At 46.5% G+C, this 24,328-nt stretch overlaps 1 long non-coding RNA gene across 1 annotated transcript; it reads right to left on the bottom strand.

The window, feature by feature from the left end:
• Nucleotides 1-987: 987 nt before the first annotated feature.
• Nucleotides 988-1,987, bottom strand: LOC120686568. Its single transcript, XR_005680251.1, has 3 exons — nt 1,825-1,987; nt 1,523-1,751; nt 988-1,444 (listed from the first exon to the last, which is right to left on the bottom strand). It is a non-coding gene; the product is annotated as an uncharacterized LOC120686568 (long non-coding RNA).
• Nucleotides 1,988-24,328: the final 22,341 nt, after the last annotated feature.

The following is a 24,328-nucleotide window of genomic DNA, read 5'->3' as shown; positions in this document are numbered from 1 at the left end:
TATTAGGAGTTCAGGACACGATAGGCTAATGCAATCCCATATATGTCATAATAGAGAGAAGCCAATAATATAATCTGGAACCCAAACTCACATTATCCAACAAAAAATAGGAGCTGCAGGTAAACCAAAATTATACTCACCATTGATCACCAGTTGAGAAGTCCTTTTCCATCATCAGGCGGTTCCTGGTCGGCGGATCGAAGCGCGGGGGACCGAGGAAGAAGGAGCCGTGCGCGGCCGCAAGAGAGGCCGAGGCGAAGGAGGATGACTTCCTTGAGCCGGATGGATGCATCTGAGTGCCAGGGAGACGGACTGGACTCCTGCCCTCGGCGCGCCCAGATCGGTTACCGGCAGTGGGGGATTCCTTCAACGCATCCTCATCCCGACTCAGCTACGTAGCCTTTTCAATTACGTTGTCTTTTCCTCTCCTTAGCATAATGATGAACTATCCGCAGTTTGTACATGCTCGCTCGAATTTTAAGTTTGTGAAATCCATTTTCCAAACCATCGCTTTTCCCTGCTGTCGAGTTTTAGAGTGACAGCCGACCCTGGACGCGCCGCGGGTCAGACCTCACTCGGGGGCTACCAGGGACGCATCCATACATATGTGAAAACACCTTTTCTTGCAACTAAATCCCTCATCACATGTGGCGGATTTCGATAGTTGCCGAACGAACGATGCGCCCCGAGTCGGGCTGGTCGGAAAGTAAAGTACTCGCACCTCGGCGGTTGCGGTGCCATTGCTCACCAGCCAAGTCAGGAACGCCTGACCCGACGACCGGGCCTATCATCTCGATGAAGAGGGGAACCAGTGCGCACGCGGTTCATCAGGCAATGAGCCAGACGATCCGCGCGGCAGAACAATCCCCGAGTGGATTCCTATCTGATAATGGTTTTGTCACGATCGCAAAACTAAAAACGCAAGGCCCTATGAGGGGCCTGAACGCCGCAACAATATTACAAATGGATCACGGCGAAAATGAGAAACAAGGCCTTGTTCCGACAGCAAATGTTACTTTTTACATCCGAAAGAAGCAAATAACGACTGGCGCCTAGGGGATCCTCACACTCAGGTCAGCCCGCCGACATCCACCTCGGCAAGACGAACCCCTCAGCTCCGGTGAAGTAGTCAGCCAGCTCCTCTCGTGCTCCTGGAGTGTCGTCCCGTCTGGGAACCAGGGCTCCAGCCGGCGAAGGTCACGACCGGAGCGCAGCTCGGCGGCGGCGAGCGCCTGCATGGCCCCGAGCGGATTCTGAGCTCCACCGCCCGCTCAACCTGCTTGGGAAGCCTCCAGAGTCGCTCGGACAGCGTGCACGGCCCTAGGGTGTCCACTGCGAAGGTGGCAACACGGATCAGGACCCCATAGCCCCCCTCCAGGACGTCGAGACACTGGACGCATCTCCTCCAGGTCGCTGCGGAACTGGGTCACCTCGTCACCGAAGTCTAGGGCCAAAGACACACAAGACTGAATAAGAAGAGCAAAGCGAAAGAAAAACACCCACGGCTGTCACAGCAACTCACCAGCAGGGCGGGTCCCGGTGTTCGCACCCCCTACGCGGGCGGGCACTATCTCTCCTCCCATGCCCTGAGGTGCAGCTGGGAGGGCGCCGGGCCTGGTGGTCCGGGAGGATCCCGGCGCAGTCGAGGGATGACTGGACGACACCACAAGGCCATGCCAGGGGGTACCCGGACAACCTCTTCCCCTGAATGAGGCCAGGGGGAACCAACGGGAATGACCATGGAGGCGGTTCTGCAAAGGAGGCAGGCAATACGAAATCAAAAGGGGAAAGGCGGTCGGCACAAGGAGGATGGCGAGAGCTTACCCCTGACGATGAAGAACACCGGGGAGGCGCGGGGGCCCTCGGAACTGCCCACCCTAGGCGTCGCTTTCGACAGGACGCTTCTCTCCGGCCATCACCTCGGCAAGGTACTCATCGAGTAGATCTCTTTTTCTCTTTGGGTTGTGGTTGAGTGTAGGAGAGCGAGAGAGGCACTAGCGAGGCGTCCTCGGCAGAGGAGGAGCGACACTTTTAAGCCATACTCCAGAGCCGTGCTCACGACCCTTCGGTTTCCGCATCGCATAACCGCACGACCCCACGTCTTCCCGCCGCATGAATGGCCAGGTAACCGATGACGGTAGGGTAGCAAGGTACGAGCCTTTAATCCCTTCTGTTTAGAGTTCCCTTTGGATACACGATTGATAGGGAATCCGACAACCACGAGCCGGGCGCCGATTGCGGAGGTCATGCGCCCGCACCGTCATGACCAGGGTTTTTAATTCCGGTAGGGGAAAAAAATCGGAACCCACCGATAAAACCGATATATCGGGAATATCGGGATTTTTTATTTTTATTTTTTTATTTTTTTATTTATTTTTTAATTTACTTTTTAGTATAAAAAATATTCATTAAATCAATTTCGGCCGATAAAAAAAATATCGGACCCCACCGATAAACCCGATATATCGGGCATATCGCGAAATTGCGGCCGATATTTCTAACCCTGGTCATGACTAGCCAAGGGCGAGATCCTCGCTAGCACACTATCTCGGCTCTTTGAGTCAAGATGGCAGGTTAGGTTGCACTTGGGATACGGGGCTGTATACGCCCCTACGGCCCGTTAAGGCTGGGGTTCGGAGAATGGCCCCCCGATGGGTTGGACAGTCACCCCGCGCCTAGGAGAACGAGGGCCCAGAACGGATGGGTCCGCAAGCGGCCAACACCCTGGTGTGCGGAACGCCCTGGGCATCTGAACCCGCGTTCGAGTCTTGGTTCACAAAGAAAATCCATGGTTTTTCCCCCAAGAAAGGTAGCGAGCCGCTGGGTCCGGTCGAACGGACCCAGTAACTATATTGATGGGCACCAAGAGTTTGGAGTCAACCACAAGCTGGTCTACATCAGATCCCCGCGAACGGGAACCGAGGCTTCACTCGAACTACCCGTTAGCAGCCCGACGAGCACAAAGTTTCGTCCACCAAGGAAAAGCATGGCACGGCTCAACCCCTCCATCCAGACCGAAAGGGACGCGTGAGGGAGAAGATGGAAAGACGAGATGCCACTCGATGGGATCCTCCCTACATGTGGAGGCCCGGGGGGCGAACTCGCAAAAGATGACGAAATGCGTCCGAATAAAACACAATGTGGGGATAAAAGGAAAAGAGCAGAAAAACATCTTGGCTCAAACACATAGATATATTCCACTCTTCGATCAAAATCATACACAAAGATACAGTTACATGATAGCCGATTTGCGGCCATGTACAAGAATAAACTACTAAAGCATCGCCCGCGAGGGTGATGCCGGAAGCCTTGGTAGAGTGTCTTCCTGGTAAAGGAGGATCACCACGGACAACCACATCGTGATCCATCCTCTAACAGCCATGGTGACCACATCGACGCCAAGGCTCCGAGCATGAAGAGGAAGGTTGTGGAGACACACGGCGACACTCACAGCTGGCAAGAGCATGGCTGTCAGGGAGGGGTCAGCGGGACCCCAAGCCCAAAGGCGCCGATCGAGCCTGGTGGCACCCATATCCACCTTGCAGGCAAGGTGGAGATGGATGACATTGGCCTCGTTGCCGAGGGGCTCGATCCCCACCCTCCTGCTCAACGCAGCATCACCATCGGCGGTGAGGGCTGCAAGCCCCAAGCTCATCATCTTCCGCTCCTGATCAATCCTCTAATAGCAACCAGCAAGGGACCAGTGGACGGTGCGGGCTGCGAGGGCCTGAGCTCTTGGAGGGTTGAAGTAATCGGGCGCCAAGGCTAAGGAACAAATGGCTGATTTGGTGCGGAGCAAAGGAGCCCAGAGCCCCTGTTTATAGCCATGTGAGAGACCAGCGTGGCTAAATCGAAACAGCCCACCGCACCGCCCGGGCAGTAAATGCACGCGCCTACCCCCACTTTTGTGCCTTCCATGGTGGTACAATGTAGGGCAGGTGCAACACGACGCCACGAACGGGCGGCAGACGGATCAGGGCCATGTCGCGCACAACGCACCGTCATCGAGACGGACGTAACGGCAGCCGATCAAGAATCCACCCTACGGCGGCTTCCATCAGCAGAATCCCACTCGAGTGTCCTGGCATTGACGAGACTGGATGGAGAGACAGGGAGCCTGACGAAGGCGCTAGCATGGAACAGGCCTGCGTGAGCACGCCCCTAACCGGCCCATCAATGTCCCACTCGCGCGTCAGGCGCGATAAATGAGCGTTTTGACAGTACGGGACGCCCAATTCAAAGCATCGAGTTTTGCGATGATTACGCTTGACGGGATGGGACGCCCGGGTTCAAAGCATCGAGTTTTGCGACGCCCTTGGGACTCTATATTCTGAGCAAGTCTCTAACTCGCCCAGAGGCTCGAGGGCTACACCCAGTGGGTGCGCTTGGCGCACCCACCGGAGTTCAAGAAAATCCGGCCGTTCCCCCAATGATCCCGACCGACGAAGGAGAGTTGAGCTACAGCAAGATAACCCTCTGCATAAATCCTTAATTCATCTAGAGGCTTGAGGGCTACACCAACTGGGTGCGCTCGCACGCACCCGACACGAACGACACCCTAGGCTAAGAGCATTTTTACCTGGTGACGAGACCCTTTGCGAGATCCAGTGAAAGGATCCCAACAAGGGCTCGGGGGCTACTGTCGGGTATAAATGTTCCGGATAAACAAAGATAGAGGATTAGAAGGCTAAGCCGCTCTACCAGGCGAGTTGATAGTGGCGTCAACCTACTTGACCTATGTGGAAGGGCTCCGCTCCGTCCGACCCAAGGAAGGGATTTCCTTTAGCCTGACCTGAGGAAGGAGTCCTCGCCTCGCCCGACCTGTCGGACGAGCCCCACTTTGTTAGGCGACCAGATGGACAAGGGGTTCATGCCCGTCCTATACCAAGGACCCACCACGACCCACGCGGCGTGGGTCTGACAACGGCGTGGGCTGACGGGCAACCAGGCGTGCTCGGTCCCGGCCTGTGCAGATATGGCGCATAGTGGATGCCCCTTCCCGTCACGTCCTATGGTGTTGTAGAACATAGGGTTGGGGCCGGGTGTGCTGCACCAGGACCAAGACACCAGCGCCTATCCCGCTCCGCAGATGACAGGGTCAAACGGACCCGGCCGCAGAGGCGAAGGGAGGTGACGGCAGGGTTAGGTTGACCCACGACGACCAACACAATGGAGGAGGCACCACAAGGACTCTCTCTCTCTCTCTCTCATACACTGTTCTCTTCCCTGTTGTATAAAGGGAAGAGGATGAGCCCCTATGCAAGAGCGAGACTGAATAAGAAGAGCTTTGGGCGATCAGGCACACGGCTGGTCATACCATCGGAGCACACGAGCACGCTCTCGCTGCTGGGAAAGAGGCAGGCGGAACTCCGGGTAGTTCTCGCTGGCAGATGCCCTAACCAGACGAGAGCCATGAACACTCTTCCCTTCCACCGATCTTAGAGACTTGTGGCGCTCTCCCCTCTCTCGACCGTTTGTAACCCCCTACTACAAATCATTGAAAGATACACGATAACACGAACTGGATGTAGGGTATTACGCCTCCTGGCGGCCCGAACCAGTATAAATTCTTATGTCTTCCTACGTGACCATCTACCAGTAAACGCACATCCACGAGAATCACTAGCCGGTGTGAAAAAACACCGACACCATTTATATTTATACGAAGAGGATGTCTTACCCTATTAGGAGTCGAAATTTTAACAAATCACATATCAAATACGATTCCTAACACGAACTGGGTTGTCAAAACATATATGACCATCCTAACATACATGTCCACCTTAGGTCTGAGTTTTCCCAAAAGTCATAACTCTCTCATCTGAACTTGAAATCATGTGTTCTATTATACATTTCAATCGTCAAGAAGAGCTACGTAATGATGAAGTCAAATTTTGCATATTTAACAAAGGACATGGCTAACTTACGGCTGGTCGTAAATTATACATACATGTCGTGCGGCCACCCATCATGCATGCATGTAAGGGTACGGAGAGAAGGCAAAAGCGCATGCATGCACATAATTTTGTGTATTCTAATTTTCCTATGATGTTTGCAAAAATTGATTATGGGTTTACATATTGTTGCTTTCGTATGCCTGAGTTCAATTAGTGGATATTGGCGTTCATGTTATGAAGATAGATTGTTTGATGTCATTAATGGACAAGGGGTAAACAATTTTGTTACATAGGTAAACATTGATTTCATGATCAATAATAGGCAACTTTAGTAGATCGGTTGAGCATTTTAACTAATTTGTTTTGGATTTTTCTATTATACATGAAGCAATTTATGTGTATTGAAAAATATTGTTGAAACATATTCAAGTGTGGTCTTATTTTGTAGGTCTCTTCGAAAGAGATATAACTGTGCAATCAGAATTTAAATTTAATGGATGGTTTAAGAACTATAGCTTTTTAAGTTTTGAAATTGCTTCTATGTGCCACAGTTCATAGGGGAGGAGGGTCAATATAGGCTGCCGTGTAATAGCACGAATGTACATCCAGCCGTAGTAAAGTCATTACCTTTAACAAAACCATCGAAATAGGTCTGATGGTTTGTGCACCCTGGCACGTACAGTTGTGTCAATTTTGATTGCCAACACTTCTATTTATTCTCCTTCACCAATGATCGGAATACGACATAATAACATCATGATTCTCACTATGATCAACCTCGGACTTAGCAATATACGGAAAATAGATGAACTACCCATCCGGATTGTGCATAGGCAGACTCCGTAATACTTACTAGATGAAGAACGCGCTCCGCCGCGTAGGAAGAAAATGTGGAAGGAAACTGAAAAGAAAAAAAATGAGGAAGAAAAGGAAAATTGAGAGGAAATAAAGGAAACACGGCACTGCACGACGGTGGACGTGACGTTGTTCCCGCCGCCCGCGCCTCTGCCTGGATGTCGCCTCCGTCCATCTCGCTCCCACCGTCGTTCGTGCTGATGCCTCGACACTACCGCCACCGCCGACGTTGCCTCTTCGACACCAGAGTTCGGATCCGCCGCCCGCTCCATGCCGCCGCCCAGATCTGCCGGCCACTGCACTGCCTCGATGCCGCCGCCCTCCGATCCACCTCGACGCCGCTGGACCGGATCCGCCGTCCATTGCTTCGCCTCTACGTTGCCAGCCTAGATCAGCGGACGACGGCGCCAGAGGGCAGAGCAGACTAGATCCGCCACCAGCATTCCGCCGGTCGGAGGGGCAGAGCAGACGGCGGGGGTCGGAGGGGCGACGACGGCGGGGGTCGAGACGTGGGGAACCCGGGAGGGGGCGGCGGCCAAGGACGGCAACCAACGACGGTGGAGGAGGGCGAGGGGCAAAGGGCGGCGACCGGCAGCGGGGGATGCTAGGGTTAGGGTTAGGGAAGGGGCAGGGGAGGCCGGGAGGGTGCACCGCGGGTTGAGGGGAGAGGGGCTGGCGGGGATGGGGCTGTTGGGTGGGTGGTTCGGCGGGGGGTGGGGGTAGTTTGCAAAAAACGTGGACGGCGAGTTTGAATAAAAAAAATTGAAGGGTCTACTTGCGAAAAAACCAAGGAATGGCGTGGATCGATCTCCAGCGATGGATCGGATGGCCAGCATTGCGCTACCTTTCTCCAGAGATACGTGTCGCTCCGTGGGCAGTCGGGTGCTCCCAGGCCTCCCTCTCCATGGTGTATAGTATATACCATATATTACGGTAGGGACGTAGGGTAGATTATTCATGCCTTTACACGGGAGACGAATCATTGCCAACATCCATGTGAGGGAACATATACTCCCTCCGTCAAGCAAAGACTCTTCTTTTAGTCTTCAAATTTTGTTTAACAAAAACTATTTGTCCAAATTGTAGTAAAGTTCATCTAATTAAAGTAATACCAAATATCAAGAATGAATTGCATTGATAAAAGATATGGAGCCAATCAAATATTTAGTAGATCTTATTTTTCTGGTTCTAATACATTTGCATTTATCGAGGATCTAGGGAATCAAATAAACAACGCAGTCTTCAATCACAACTACTGTAGTTACTTAGGGTAATATGATTATTTTTTACTACTAGTAGTATGTCTGAAATTTTACAAACAAACCGTCTTTGTAGGCTGGAGGGAGTAAGGATATAACTTTATTTCTATGTTGAACCAAATAAATTATAGGATATAACTTTATTTCTATGTTGAACCAAATAAATTATAATTCAAAATATATTTATGTCGGTGTGGATTGTATTTACATCAAGTATGGAGATCTAAGGTATACTTTAATTAGATTATAATAATAAAACCATTTTAGTAAACATAACCAAATATGTACTCTTATTATCAACATAATGCTCGCCTCGCTGGTTGTCATCGTTGTCATGCATTTGCTTTGTCGTTTCCTTCAAAGCATGAAGCTCATCTCCCTAGTTCTTCCGTTAGTGTTTCTTCTATTTTGGTCCGTGTATTGTTTCACCAATATAACTCACCTATTATGAAGTTTTTAATCTGTGAATCCGAACTGACAAACTATTCTCTCGTAATCACAATCATTATTATCGATTCTTAGGCCAATTTCAGTGGGGAGTATCATCAGACAGTTACCACCGCCATTGGTGGCCACTTCCTTTCAGGCCGCGCCACGCCTCCCATCCTCACCACCGGCGGATACGGCACCGAACTCCCCTCCCCGGAGCTCGCCGCCGCCGCCCCTGCCACCGCCCGGCCCCTTCACATAGCTCTCTGCCGCCACCGACGTCGTTAGCCACAGTGCCTCCTCCATCCATGAGAGAGAGAGGCTGCATGTGAGAGAATTGATGAGGACATCACCACGCTGGACAGGCACAAGCCGGCCTCACAACCAACCTTGAAGTCGTCGCCAAGTTGGACAGCGAGTTCGGTTCGGATTCAGTCGCCATGCCTTTACCAAAACGGCGATATCTCTCTCATACGACGTCCAAATAAGGCATTCTTTGATGCGTTGGAATTGTGACGAAAAGATGCTTCTTTTGGTTCTGGTCCTAGCTCCAGAAACTTCGTGGATCATTCTACGTGACCACAGAAAGGTGCTGTGTCACCTGTTTTGAGCTTTTTCAGGCCTTGTATCGTGCTGGGCCTTATGCCCATTTTGGGGGCGCCCCACCACAGGTCGTCAACCCTAGGACACCCCTGGTTTTCTCATAAACTCAGTAGTCACTTCCACTTAGACTTGGATTTTGTTTAGTTCTTGTGTTTTTCTTCGAGAAACAACGATTGCATCATTGTATCTGTGGCCACAAGTCCTTATACATTGATCCAGAGCCCTTGTTCTTGCTTTCCTCGACTATGTTGATTAGTCCTTTCGAATCGAGTGCTTGAACCTCTCTTATGATTCGCTTTATCCATATTTGCAATTATCAGATTGCATGTTTATATCTTCTTGCTTGTGTCCTCCGATTCGCTTGCAAGAAAAACCTTCTCGTCGAGGTCAATCAAGTTGTGCTTGGTTGATAACCAACAGAGCCGTGGTGTAGCGATTGCAGGATTTGAATCGTGCTGATATGAAAAATATCTTTTCTGAAGCGAGAAGCACATTCCTTTACCTCTCGAAAGATCGGGCCTAGACCTCATCAAGAATGATGTGTGCGGTTATTGATAAGGGCAACAATGGCAATCTGGCAATCCAATCTGAAAAATATATTTTCTGAAGCTAGAAGCACTGTAGAGCCAAACACCTCATTCCAACTGCTCCAACTCCATTCGGAGTCAGCTCCACCTGAAGTTCTGGAGTACGTGGAGCAGCTCCACATGGAGTTGGCCTATAGACTATCATTTAGGGCGTGTTTGGCAGCACTCCAGCTCTAGAAAAATAGCTCGGGAGTAGCACCTCCACCTTTTTACAACTCCACTCCACCAACTCCAGGAAAATAAGGAGTTGTTACGTGTTTGGCTGATTCGCCGATTGCAGCTCCAGGAAAAGTGAGGAATGGTCCCTTTCGCCTTTATTTTTTTTCTCACGAGCTACAGTGCCTCACTACAGTGCAGTAGACCGTATATGCTGCAAGATCGATCATTTGAGTGATGATACACATAAAGAATAAGCAGTGAACAAAGTGTGTCGTCGTCATCAAGGTTCTTCAGAACTCCTTTCTCTGCTGAAAGCCTGAACCTCTAATCGCAAGTCCATCGCATCGTGTTAAGGTCCTATTTGATCCTTGCTAATGGGTGATGTGCTAAACTTTAGCTAGGTGGACTAAAGTTTAGCTAAAGTTTAAAAATTTTAGGAAAGATATGAGTGCTAATAGATACTAAAGTTTGGCATTCAACTTTAGCTCATCCAAACCGAAAGGGTGAAGGATATGCAGCAGTTGATGTAGTGGGGGTTGAAGGAGATTGTATTGTTCCTGTAATCCCGATGGTGCCAGTGTATTAGTTTGTTTATGGCAATGATATCAGTCATGCGTGTCGATTACTTAAGCTTCTTCCTTTTTCAGGTTGAAGGATCATAATTGCACTTGAGTAGTAGGAGTACCACACCCTAGAACAGCATCAGCCATGCACCATCTCATCTGGACACCCAACATTTTGTGTCCCCTACTAGTCGCGCCAGCGCCCAGGCTGGCCATGCCAGGGCCATGGCCGGTGCTATCGACATGGCACCGACCGGTACCCCGGCCAACCAATGTGGCATGGCCACAACCGAGCCCTCTAAGATCGCTGCCCGTGGTGGCGCTAGGGTCGGCCAAGCCTGGCGCAATGAAAGGGGTTCGACCCCCTGAGGAAGAAACCATGGCGCCATGGATGGGGAAGAAAAAATGAGTGACAAGAGAGACAAATTACAGGGGATTCACGAGGGATTAGACATCAATACCTATGTGGGGAAGGAGATCATCTTCAGTGCGTTCCATTCCACTCCAAATCGATGGCCGCCGGCGAGGTCCGCAGGGGGGTGGTGCTAGGGTTTCTGCCCTCTAAGTTGGGCGCCACGGGATAGAAACGCCATAGCGTAGGGAAGGAAGAAGACTGATTCTTTTTTTTCCTTGCGAACCGTTATGAATAACTAGTGGCAAAGGTGGGTAATTTCACCCCAACTCCATGAGGATATACATAACAAGTGTTTTTGGAGCACCCCTGAGGAGCTCCAGGGAAAACATGGAGTTGGCCTCCAACTCCATGTTTTTTCCAGAGTTGGACTTCCTAGAGCTTGACACGTTTGGCACTACATATTGATGGAAGGACTGGAGTTCCTTTTTTTGAAAAGGGAAATTTTATTGACTTCACGCACAATACATCAAGATGATACATAGAAAGTTCACAAACAACACATCAAACCCTATGCGCAAGTATCCAGTGGAAGGACTAGGCCCGAAGAGATGGCGACTCCTTGGGCGATTCTGAGATCATGCCATGGAGGCTGCTAATTCTTCCCTCTTGTTTGCTGATCTCTCATGGCGGGTCGTCATGATCTTCTTGAGGAATTGGATCCAACTCATGGTTTGCAATTCCAGTGGGAGATCTGCAACAGGTTTGGGCGATCTGTTCATCATCTTTCCTCTTCTCCGGATGGCTTTTTCTTTCCGTTGGCAACCTTTAGGCGGTACCTCTTTTGTTTGACGAAAGATTCTGTGGCTCGTGCTCTACAATCTTGTTTGGGAGGTTCTGTCGATGGGTTTCATGTTCAATATCAAAGTGATCGGCATTTTTGTTTCTCTGTTTCTTGCAAAGCTATTGGTTTTCATATCTACAAACTTTGTCGTTTCACTGGTGATTCCTTTGATGTTTACTTTCACCTATTGTCCAATGGTGCTCCACATTGGGAGCGGGAAAATTTTTTGTGGGAACAAGAATAGATGAAGGAATGGACTTATGTCCAATCTCGTAGGCAGGAAAGAAAGAGCAATATGTCCACTGTTCATCGTGTTTGTTTTGCTACCAAGGATGTGTCTAATCCTCCCACCAACAATTTTCCTATGAGTGAGGCTACTTCTCGTGATAATTCGCGGGATGTTAATTCTATACGTATTGGGGATTTCAACATTGAAACTTGCATTCCAGTTGATTCAGTTAGTCGGCACAAATTTGTTCTGCAGTTCTTCTCAGTAATGGATCCTAATTCAGTGCCGGTTTCTTCGGGTGAACATCATCAACCGGTTCAAAATTTGAATCAATTGGGCCATGTCAGTCAGCCCACATGTTCCAAGTGCTTGGCAGAAGGTCATCTGGCCCATTCTTGCTTTCTACCATGGTGGTGTGTGACTTGTCACAGGCTTAGCCATAAAGCCCGTTGGTGCTACCTGGGAAAGAAGCCCAAGTCAAAGCTTATCTGGGTACCAAAGACTAGGCCCAGCCCAGATGTTGGCCCATCTATGAAGAAGCCTCCCCACTCAGTTGGAAGGGAGCCAGAATTAATGGAACAAAATACATCTTCCGCTGATACAGCAACCGCACCATCTACGCAAGCAGCCTCTTCGTCTTCCTCCCCAATCTACAGTTGTCGGCAATCGCCTCCATCATCGCCTTTGTCGACAGAAGAAGCGGAGCTTCCATTCAGTATGGCTAACTTCCCTTGCAATCCGATATTGTTTGTTCCTCCAGGGATGCACGTAGAGCATGGTTGGATGCAACCGGCTCGTGCTCGTGTTGCTCTGGGTGGGGAGCCGCCGAAGCACCATGAGCAATTTGCCATTGTCACCCTAGAGCCTGAGCTGCAACCTACGCAAGTTTGCAACCTACTACACCACGTCTCGGCGTTCCTGCAATAGACTTTTCCAGTTTGTGTGGTTTTCACCTTTCCCTCGCCGTTTAGTTTAGGGCTTTTCGAGTTTGAGGATCCATTTCAGCGTGCCTGTCTGCTTGATGCTTCGCCGATTGATTCAGAGTTTGGGGTTAATCGTGTTGTCAAGCATGATGAAGCTCGCAATCTAAAGTCTTGTCCATACATTCACGAAAGCTTTATAACGTTTCTGGGGTTTCCTTTAGATTACCAGAGCCATGATTTTATCAAAGCCTCGGTTGCTCCCTTTGGTAGGCTAATCAGATGGTTTGAGGGACCAAACAAGTCAAGAGTTCTTGCTCAATGTCTGCTGCTTTCACCTAAGAGAGCGCCAAGAAGTGTTGTTATTTCCCAGGGCACGCTGATGGGAGGAACTGGCTGCTCTTGGTCTATGCAAACCTTCATCCTTGATGGTCATTTCCCTGATGTCTTTCCACCAGATGAAGACCCCGTGCCAGCTGATGGCAACCCTCATCCAGAAAATAGAGAAGTAGGTAATATCAATATCCACATCAACCAGGTCTGGCAACATGATCTTGCTGGAGCAGCACAGGCCGTGCAACAGGACTTTGGCATCAATGATGCACAGATAGCAGAGTTTCAGGCTGAACTTCACCCACATGTGGATGCTGATGATGCAGACACTGGTAATAATGCAGCACAAGATTGGCCAGCTTGGTTTAACCAAAATGAAAATGAAATGCGGGATGAGAATGAGGGCCAAGCCCAGAATGAAGAAATGGTCCAGCAGCAGGAGATTCCATTTGATCAATCTGGGTCAACAGCCCAATACTTGAGAGCCCATGGGCTTGATATTGTTCTTAATGTAGCTGATGTGCTTGCTGGCACATATGGCTCTTCTTCCACATCCTCTGATGAAGTCTCTTCCTCTTTCATTGGTCCCTTGCAGCTTCCTACTAATTTGCAGATAGTTGAGGGGAGAGCTTTTCAAATGATTAATGACCATGCCGCTACCTATGCAGTTTCCCATTGTGATTGATACATCCCACTCTATTGTTGAGCACTCGGTTCCTGAGGATCAGAGCAATTCTGGTCTGGCTATTGTCCCCTACCAGCCCACTCTTCATGTAGTTCTTATCACTCTTTGGGCAACAACATTGGATAACTCAGCTTAGCAGATGGAAGATACTGAGATGGATAATTCTGACACAGAAGATGCAGAGGGAGTTGATTCAGTATCTATTGACCCAGTGCCCTAGAAGACTGTATCTGATGAGGACATCACTCCTATGGATATAAACGACACTCCTCAAGAGGATATACAAGGTCCTATTACTCGCGCACGCGCTCGACAATTGAACTTACAGGTGAGCTCGTTCCTAAGTAATGTTTATTGTGAATCTGAGAATAGATTCCTACCTAATGATTTAATTGTACTTAGGAATAAATAAGAAGACCAGCAAGGGCGTGGAGAAGGCCTTGGAGGCATGGAGGACCAGCAAGGATGTCCGGATCAAGATGGAGGCCCAAACCGATTCGACTTCGTTTCAGTTTCGGACTCCAAGAACAGCCCGCACTAAAACGGACGCCCAGGTCACATATGGAGTCGGATTTGGGCGCACTTGGTATGGCTGGAAAGATAATTTCAAGACGCTTATTAGCTGACAGAAATCGCCCAAGGAAGTTGACGTCCAGATTCTATTCCGGCACTGCGACGCCGTCTTTCGGTCTTTGGGATTTGTATCGTTTCGGAGCCCATTAGGGGCGTGTCCAGTAGGTCTTGCACGACCTAAACCCTTATTAGCTGCCGCCGCCACCATCGTTAGACTTTAAGTTTTGCTTAGATTCATTCTGTCAAGAACAGTTGTCGCCGTTCATTGGTTTGTGAAACCCCAGCTTGTGAGATTAATCATTCATCTGCAGAGTCACTTCAATTGAGCTGCGTTCTTTCAAGTTCTTGATTGTGTTCTTTGTTACGCTTGCAGGGATTAGCCTTCTCGGCGAGGTCAACCGGATTGTGACACAGTTGATAACCAGAGGAGTTGTGGTGCTAAGATTGTTGGATTCGGGTCTTAGGATCTGAAGCTGGATCGGTGTGTCTCGCTCCGCCTACAACGAGAGTTATCCAGAACCTGACGGAAGATCGGGAACCCACGTCCCCATCATTTGGTAATCAGAGCTTCAGGTATACCGTTAGGTTTACATCTATCTTTAGTTCGAGTGTTTTCTATCTTTCGTCCCATAGTCCACGAAAAAGCCAAAAAAAAATTTAGGGTTTAGTTTTCCCATCCCACAGCCGTGTTTAGCATTTTGCATAATTCTTTTTCAGAGCCCATAGTGTTGATTTTTGTGTTCTAGTTCATTGTCTTGTTGCTGGTTAGTTCATATTTTAGTCCAGTAGTGTTTTTTCGATCCCCGCTGCCACCTGATCCACCATCACACTCCACCCGATTTGGGATTTGCTCTCTACCGAAACCCTAATCGGGCTCCCGAACTTCAAACAGCCATAACTTTCGCATACGGATTCGAAATCATGTAAAATTTAATTTTTCGAACAAGAGAAAAAAAATTTCACATCCATCTGTCGCTAGACTATTTTGGGTTTGGCAAATTCAGAATTTTAAAATTCGGCTCAGAAAATTGTCTGTCGGAGCTCTGAAGTTTCTACACGCTTTTTAAAGTTTTTGCAGAATTTCCATAGGCCACATCTTATATCCATTTGAGCTGAAATTTTGTGGTGCGCCTATTCTTGTGAGGCAGATTAAGAAAAAAATATCACAAAAATAAAAGCAAAAAAGAAAAAGTTGTTGTCTACTAGTGCCTTCACCTCACGACGAGCTCTGTTGAGCCCGATTCAATGCTGTTTACCATATCCATACTTGATCTTGATCCTCCTTGTTAGCACTACTATTCTAGGACACGTTTAGGCCAGCAACTAGGACAAGTGTGCTTTTGGACCATTATTCAGCATTGCTATCTGATTTTGAATTGTGTTCCTCATAATTATATTTTTGAGCCTCTCAAAGCTCCACATATTATCTTCAGATCAGTACACCCAGAGGATCTTGCAATCTTGGTACCACACCCTCACAGGTATCACGAATCAGCCACCGGTTGTACCATCCATTACTTGCGCTGGTAAGAACCTTGTAAGAGCTTGGAAGACGCTCTCTTTAGTTGTGACCTTGAGAGGCACCACCCCACCTGCGTAGTCAGAATTATTAGGGATAACCTTCACTATTTGTTTCTGTTTTTTGTGTCTACCATTGCAGATGATGATGGAAGTAGGGGTCATACTCCCAAGGACTTCGACGAGTGTGTCAGCTAGGAGCAGCTACATGATGCCAAGAAAGAGATGCAAGAGGTCTTCACCAAGGCAGTCACCGAAGCGATCATAGGCCTCAAGCTTGGTGACATCATTGAGAGGGTTGACAGGCGGATATCCACGCTTACTAATAGGATCAATGTGCTGGAGGCTCGTCAACAGAACAATGAAGATGACGACGTGGTGTACGATGACCATGGTAATATAGATGAAGCAGCCACGCGACAAGCACGGCTACCAGCAAGGTAATCAGTGGTGCTCACAACCACAACCACCAGCAAGGTAATCAGAATCGTGTACCCAATGACCCTTATGCTAAGGTTAAGTTTACCATACCTTCCTTTTCGAGATATTATGATGCTGAGGGGTACCTTGATTGGGAGATTAGATTAGAATATTTTTGTGTCTCTTGCCTAGGGTTTCTCCTATGAACAAGAGAACATCTGATCTCATCTACCCTACCGATCCCTCTCGGATTTGTGTGGAGCGCGTGATCGAGTTGCTACATCTTGGGTGCATCGCTTGGAATTCTCGGAGTTCCCCATCTTCTGATCGTAGTTCATCGAGGCTGCGGGTGGAAGATCTATCTAGGGTTTGGATTGCATCTACTCTGTAAGCTGATCCCATCTATCAAGTCTGCGTGTTGTTCGTAATTGATAATCAAGAATTTCATTTGGTTTATTCATGATCTCGGCTACTAAGTTATTGGTGTCCCTGTTGCACGAGAGATTCCAATTGAATTCTTTATTCTCTATTGCTGTTGTGAGCTACTTTCTTGAATTTGGAGACGTACCAGTGCTTCCTCTGTCACAATTAGTATTCAATTGCCTTGCTGATAGTGCTGACCGTGAGGATCATTTTCTCAAATTGTTCTGCTGGTTCCATTGTACGTCATAGGCACAGTCTTATGCATGGTGCTGTTGATCAGACTATTATTGTACTCTGAATATTGCCGAGGGAATATACAGACATCAGCCCTTGAGTATTTTTTTTTCAGTTTGTTATTCTCGGCTACAGACTAGTTGCAGTCAAATAATTCAGAGAAGTTGTTTCTTACAGTATTTTATCGCCGCTTTGTCAAAGATTTCAGCACCATTGCTGCTCCGCTGCACAAGTTGACAAAGAAGGGTGTGGTGTTCCATTGGAAAAAGGCACATGAGGAGTTCTTTTGCACTTTGAAGGACAAGCTTACACATGCTCCATTACTGCAACTTCCAAATTTCGGTAAGACTTTTGAGCTCGAATATGATGCTAGTGGAGTTGGCATTGGAGGTGTTTTAATGCAAGAAGGTAAACCCATTGCTTACTTTAGCGAGAAATTGCATGGCCCTGTTTTGAATTGCTCTACGTATGATAAAGAATTGTATGCACTTGTACGTTCTTTAGAGACGTGGCGCCATTATTTATGGCCTAAGGAATTTGTTATTCACTCGGATCATGAGTCGCTTAAGTATCTTCGTTCTCAAAATAATCTGAATCGTTGACATGCTAAGTGGGTTTAATTTATTGAAATTTTTCCTTATATTATCAAACACAAGAAAGGGAAGGATAATGTGATTGCCGATGCTTTGTCTAGACATTATACTATGCTGTCCCAACTTGATTGTCGGATTTTTGGGCTTGAATCGATAAAAGAACAATATGCGCTAGACCCTGATTTTAAAGATGTGTTGCTAAATTGTAAAGAGGGACGTACATGGAACAAGTTTGTGATAAATGACGGATTTGTGTTTAGAGCTAACCGTATATGCATTCCAGTTGGTTCTGTTCGTCTTTTGTTGATGCAGGAAGTGCATGGAGGAGGTTTGATGGGACATTTTGGTGCGAAGAAGATGGAGAATGTTTTGGCCACACACTTCTTTTGGCCAAGGATGAGGAGAGATGTTGAGCGGTTCGTGGCTCGCTGCACTACATGTCAGAAAGCTAAGTCGCACCTGAACCCACATGGTTTGTATATGCCTCTTCCTATTCCTTCGGTTCCGTGGGCGGATATTTCTATGGACTTTGTTTTGGGATTTCCTCGGACGAAGAGGGGGAGCGATAGCATTTTTGTTGTGGTCGATCGCTTTTCCAAGATGGCACATTTTATACCTTGTCATAAAACGGATGATGCTATTCATATTTCTAACCTCTTCTTCAAAGAGATTGTTCGCTTGCATGGTATGCCTTCTACTATTGTTTCAGATCATGATGAAAAATTCTTGAGTCATTTTTTGCGCACGCTATGGAACAAATTGGGGACAAAGTTGCTTTTTCGACAACATGTCATCCCCAAACTGATGGACAAACAGGTGTGGTGAATAGAACATTGTCTACAATGTTGCGAGCAATATTGAAGCAAAATTTGAAGATGGGGGAAGAGTGTTTGCCGCATGTGGAGTTTGCATATAATCGGGCGGAACACTCCACCACCAAGGTAAGTCCTTTTCAGGTAGTGTATGGTTTCAACCCTCGTACTCCCATTTATCTTTTGCCTCTACCTACTACTGAGCGTGTACATAGTGATGCTAAGGAGCGTGCTGATTTTATTTTGAAATTGTATGCTTCAACTAAATTAAACTTGAACCGGGTGATTTAGTGTGGCTGCATTTGAGAAAAGAACAATTTCCATATTTGAGGAAGTCTAAATTGATGCCACGTGCTGTTGGACCATATAAAATTTTGGAAAAGATTAATGATAATGCATATAAGTTTTGGTTGCCTCTCGAGTTTGGGATTAGTCCCACCTTAAACATTTCAGATTTGAAGCCATATTTGGGAGGAGAAGATGAGTTTGAGTCGAGGACAACTCCAATACAAGAGGGGGAGGATGATGAGGACATCACTTCTACGGATATAAACGACACTCCTCAAGAGGATATACAAGGTCCTATTACTCGTGCACGCGCTCGACAATTGAACTTATAGGTGAGCTCGTTCTTAAGTAATATTTATTGTGAATCTGAGAATAGGTTGCTACCTAATGATTTAATTATACTTAGGAACAAAGAAGAGGACCAGAAAGGGCGTGGAGAAGGCCTTGGAGGCATGGAGGACCAGCAAGGACGTCGGGATCAAGATGGAGGCCCAAACCGATTCGACTTCGTTTCAGTTTCGGACTACAGGAACAGCCCGCACTAAAACGGATGCCCAGGTCGCATATGGAGTCGGATTTGGGCGCACTTGGTATGGCTGGAAAGATAAGTTTCAGGCCCAAATTAATTCGGAGTCGACGGGAATCGCCCGAGGAAGGTGACGTCCAGATTCTGTTCCGACGCTGCGATGCCGTCTTTCGGTCTTTGGGCCTTGAATCATTTCGGAGCCCATTAGGGGCGCGTCTAGTAGGTGTTGCACAACCTAAACCATTATTAGCTGCCGCCGCCGCTATCGTTAGACTTTGGGTTTTCCTTAGATTCATTCTGTCAATAACTGTTGTCGCCGTTCATCGGTTTGTGAAACCCCAACTTGTGAGATTAATCATTCATCTGCAGAGTCACTTCAATTGAGCTGCGTCCTTTCGAGTTCTTGATTGTGTTCTTCATTGTACTTGCAGGGATTAGCCTTCTTGGCTAGGTCAACCGGATTGTGACACGATTGATGACTAGAGGAGTTGTGTTGCTAAGATTGCTGGATTCGGGTCTTAGGATCTGAATCCGGACTAGTGTGTCTTACTCCACCTACAACGAGAGTTATCCAAAACCTGATGGAAGATCGGGAACCCACGTCCCCATCAGTATCCCTGCCCAAAGTTGTATCCATCAGCAACTCTTCGGTTCCTGTGGAGTCCTCCTCCTATAGAAAGAGCTCAAGATTCAAGCCTAATGCAGACAAATATCTTATTGAGCTAGAGGATAATCCAAGGAAGAACCAGAGAATGTGGAGGGAAATAGCTTCTGGCAAAGCACCAGGTTTGCAATTGCTAGATAATCCACCAAAGCCAGATGATGTAGAGATCCCTACAGCAATCCCTAAAGAAATACTAAAGAGTTGGGGCATTCTCTGTGATGTCTCCCATGAGGACCTCAGTGATGAAGCTCTCCATGCCGAGAAGACCAATGACGTTTCTGATGATACAAATGCCATGCGATGTCTTTAGTTGTCTTTTGTTTATGTGGTATTGGTACAATCTTATCTAGTGCTGGTGGTCTGGCTTTGTTTATTTGTGTGATGGATGTGCTTGTGGCACTGTGAACTTGGATTTGGCTCTTATGGTTATCTTTATGTTGGTTTATGGCTATTTTTTCTCTTTATCTTGCTGGGCTGTGATGTCATTGCTTGTGGTCTTACCTCTCAGTAGTATTATGTATTGTTGTCATCTCTCTTGTTGTTTCTTAGTTGCCCATGAATAGAAGTTGGAATATTTTATGTTGGAACATAAGAGGGATTAATAGTCAGGATAAATGGGATGCTCTTCACAATAAAATAGATGAAAGTTCTTGTGTTGTGCTGTGCTTGCAAGAAACAAAGAGGGAGTCTTTTGATATGTCTTACATAAGAAATTTTGCTCCTAGAAGATTGGATAAATATGATTTTGTCCCCTCCACAGGGTTCTCGGGGAGCATTTTGGTTGTTTGGGCCACTGATGTGTTCGATGGCCTAGTGCTTGAGGAACATCAATTTGCTATCGCCCTGTCTTTCACCTCTGCTTACACTCTGGAGACATGGAAACTGTCCACAGTATATGGGCCGTGTGTAGAGCCTGCTATGGGTGCCTTTATTGCTTGGCTCACGAATTTACAGATTTCAAACACAGATAATTGGATCATTTTAGGGGACTTCAATTTCTATAGGTCCACTGAAAACAGAAACAAACCTGGTGGTAATATCTCTGATACTTTCATTTTTAATGATGCTATTGGTGAGTCTGGCTTAATTGAGCTCCATCTGAAAGGAGAGCCTTCACAAGGAGTAATATGCAGCAAAACCCTCTCATGGAGCAACTTGACTGGTTTTTTTTACTTCTATTAATTGGACTCTTTCCTATCCAAACACTGAAGTATTGCCTATGGCAAAGCCCATTTCTGATCATATCCCCTGTAAAGTCTTGATTGGCACCTCCATACCCAAGGCAAAAAATTTCAAATTTGAAAAATTTTGGCCTGATCACCCTGGTTTTCTGGAAACAGTCCATAATAGTTGGTTCTCTCCAAAAATTCTCAGGACAAACTCAACTGCTAATATCTCAGCCAAATTTATAGAATTGAGATAGGCACTCAAACATTGGAGCAAAGATATTTCACACTTGGCAAAACTAATAGAAATATGCAACAAGGTCATCTTCTTCTTGGACTCATTGGAGGAATGTGGAGCACTCTTCCTGCCAGAATGGAACCTTAGGAAAATTGTCAAAGCCAAGCTCCAGCAATTGTTGCGATATAGAAATATTTTCTGTAAAAAAAGGCATGCAGTAAATAGGATCAAATATGGCGATGAATGCACAAAATATTTTCGTGCTATGGCAACCATGAATTACAAGAAAAACTCTATTCCCCAGTTATTGGATGGTAGTGGCAACTTTGTCTCAAGGCAGCTCTAATTTGGTCTGTATTAAAAAACAGGATGGGTATAACTTCATCTCCAGTTATGCATTTCAACTTGCCTGATTAATTGCCAGGTGTGAAGATTTGTCATCCCTAGTCCTTCCTTTTACAGAAGAGGAAATTGAAGCAATGGTGAAGCATATGCCTAGTGACAAGGCCCCAGGTCTAGATGGTTTTAATGGCATGTTCATGAAAAAATGCTGGAACATAATCAAGCAAGATGTATATAAACTCTGTCAGGACTTCTATGACTGTGTGGTGGATTTAACTCCCATAAATACTTCCTTCATCACCATAGTACCCAAAGTAAGTAGCCTAGAACAAGTCAATGACTACAGGCCTATCTCTTTGCTTAACAGCATCATCATCACAAAAAACCTGGTTGACAGATTACAGCTTGTAATTCTTGAACTGATACACCTCAATCACTATGGTTTTCTAAGAAGCAGAACAATCCAAGATTGCCTAGCTTGGTCCTTTCAATACATACATCAGTGTCACCAATCCAAAAAGAAGATCTTAATTCTCAAGCTAGACTTTGCTAAAGCTTTTGACACAGTGGAGCACTCTTCTATCCTTTTGATGATGGAGAGTCTGGGTTTCCCACAAAAATGGCTTAGATGGGTCAGCATGCTGTTTACTACAGCATCATCCTCAGTGCTCTTCAATGGTGTCTCTGGCAAACAGTTTAAGTGCAAGAGGGGAGTGAGGCAAGGGGACCCTCTTTCCCCTTTGTTATTTGTGATTACAGCAGACCTTTTACATCACATTATTAATAGAGCATTTCACATGGGGCTCTTGAAAGCTCCTCTGCCAAATCTTGGAATGGATTTCCCAATAGTGCAATATGCTGATGACACTTTGCTCTTGGTTCAAGCTAATGCTGCACAGCTAATTTGTATCAAAGCTCTTCTTAACTCCTTTGCTCAGTCAACAGGACTGCATGTGAATTACAGCAAATCTATAATGGTACCCATTAATGTGGATGAGAGCAGGTCCAAACACCTGGCTACAACCTTTGGATGCTCATTAGGAACTATGCTTTTTACCTATTTGGGGCTCCCTATGGGAACCACTAAACCAAAAATAAATGATATCTCTCCTCTTATTGTCAAGATAGAACGAAGGCTAAATGCTTCCTCCTCACTTTTATCCCTCTCAGGAAGATTACAACTGATCAACTCTGTCATCACCCAATAACTACCTATGCTATGTGCACTCTGAAGCTTCACAAAGGGGTACTGGAGCAAGTTATACGGCAAGAAAGCAGTGTTTGTGGAGAGGTAATGATCCTGAGAAAAAAGTGGAAATTTGGCAGCATGGCCTATGGTGCAGATGCCAAAGGAAAAAGAAGGGCTAGCGGTTATGAACTTAAAAATTTCGAATGATGCTCTACTACTTAAGCAGCTGCACAAATTTTACACAAAATAGGACATCCCATGGGTACATCTAATATGGCAAACTTATTACCAACAGAAGGTGCCACATGCTGCAAGAGAAACTGGTTCTTTCTGGTGGAAAGACATTCTTAGGTTAAACACCCTATACAGGGGAATTGCAAGATGCATTTTGGGAAATGGTTCAACAGTACTTTTCTGGGAGGACTTGTAGTGTCCAGTGATCTTAGCTCAAGCATATTCCAGACTTTTTTCAATTTGCTACCAATGCAAATGCATCAGTTAATGATGTTATTAATGCTCCTGATCTGGTAACAATATTCAACTTACCCCTGTCTGAGCAAGCATATGAGTAATACCTGGCAATGCAAAACATGATATCACAAATTCTTTATGATGAAAATCTCAAGGATAGATGGACCTTTCGCTAGGGTAATGAAAGGTATTCCTCACAAAATGTCTACAAATTGGCATTTGAAGCCTTGAAGTTCCAAGAACTTTTCAGTGGATCTGGAAAAGTTAGTGTGTCCCACGTATTAAGTTCTTTGCATGGTTAGTGACGGTGGACAGGCTCAACACTAAGACCATGTTAAGAAGGCATAACTACAATACCCAAGCAGGTTTATTCTGTGTACTTTGTAGGCACAATTCAGAAGAGGATATTGAAAACCTATTTTTTTTCATGGCCCTTTGCAACAAACTGTTCGAATAGTCTGAACATACATTAGAACCTCAATTTAGATTTACATTAGCGTGTCAGCCAGGCTTCTCAGAACTTTCAGCACAGCTTCTTCATGGAGGTCTTCCTGATTGCAGCTTGGGAACTGTGGAAGGTCAGAAATGCAGTCATCTTTGACAATGCTCAGCCAACAGTTCATCTCTGGTATGTGAAGTTCAGAGAGCAGCTTGTTCTTCATCTTTTTCGTTTTAATCATGTAATTAAAGACTCAGTAGTTTCTTGGCTTGCCTCATTGTAATTCGCTCTTTCTCCCCCCTATAAGTATCTCTTCTAACTTGTACTAACCTTATTAAAAAAATGAAGCGCCGTGGGATGTCCCCCACAGTTTTCCTTAAAAAAAAGGTGATACATCGTCTTCAAATTTTCCCGGCCTCTGCCTAAACGGCACACAACCTAAAAGAGTTTGGCATAGATCCTTCCATACCAATGACTGTCAATCCTAAGACTAGACCGCCACCCAAGTGCCCGGGCAAAAAAAAATCCTTGGCCATATGTGCCAAGAAATGAGATGCTGCTACAAGTTTGTCCTGCAAAGTATGCTTCTGAAGGATAGCCCACGTACAGAGCTAGTGCGTAGTTGAGTAGCTAATCCGTAAAAAAGAAGATTTTTTGTTATCAAACACCACTGCATTTCTGCATAACCAAACAGACCAACACAAAGGCTACCGTGCC

This window comes from Panicum virgatum, chromosome 8N, assembly GCF_016808335.1.
Source record: "Panicum virgatum strain AP13 chromosome 8N, P.virgatum_v5, whole genome shotgun sequence".
Taxonomy (NCBI): Eukaryota; Viridiplantae; Streptophyta; class Magnoliopsida; order Poales; family Poaceae; genus Panicum; species Panicum virgatum.
Note: the sequence above shows the minus strand (reverse complement) of the source record. Positions and strands in the feature narration are given on the sequence as shown.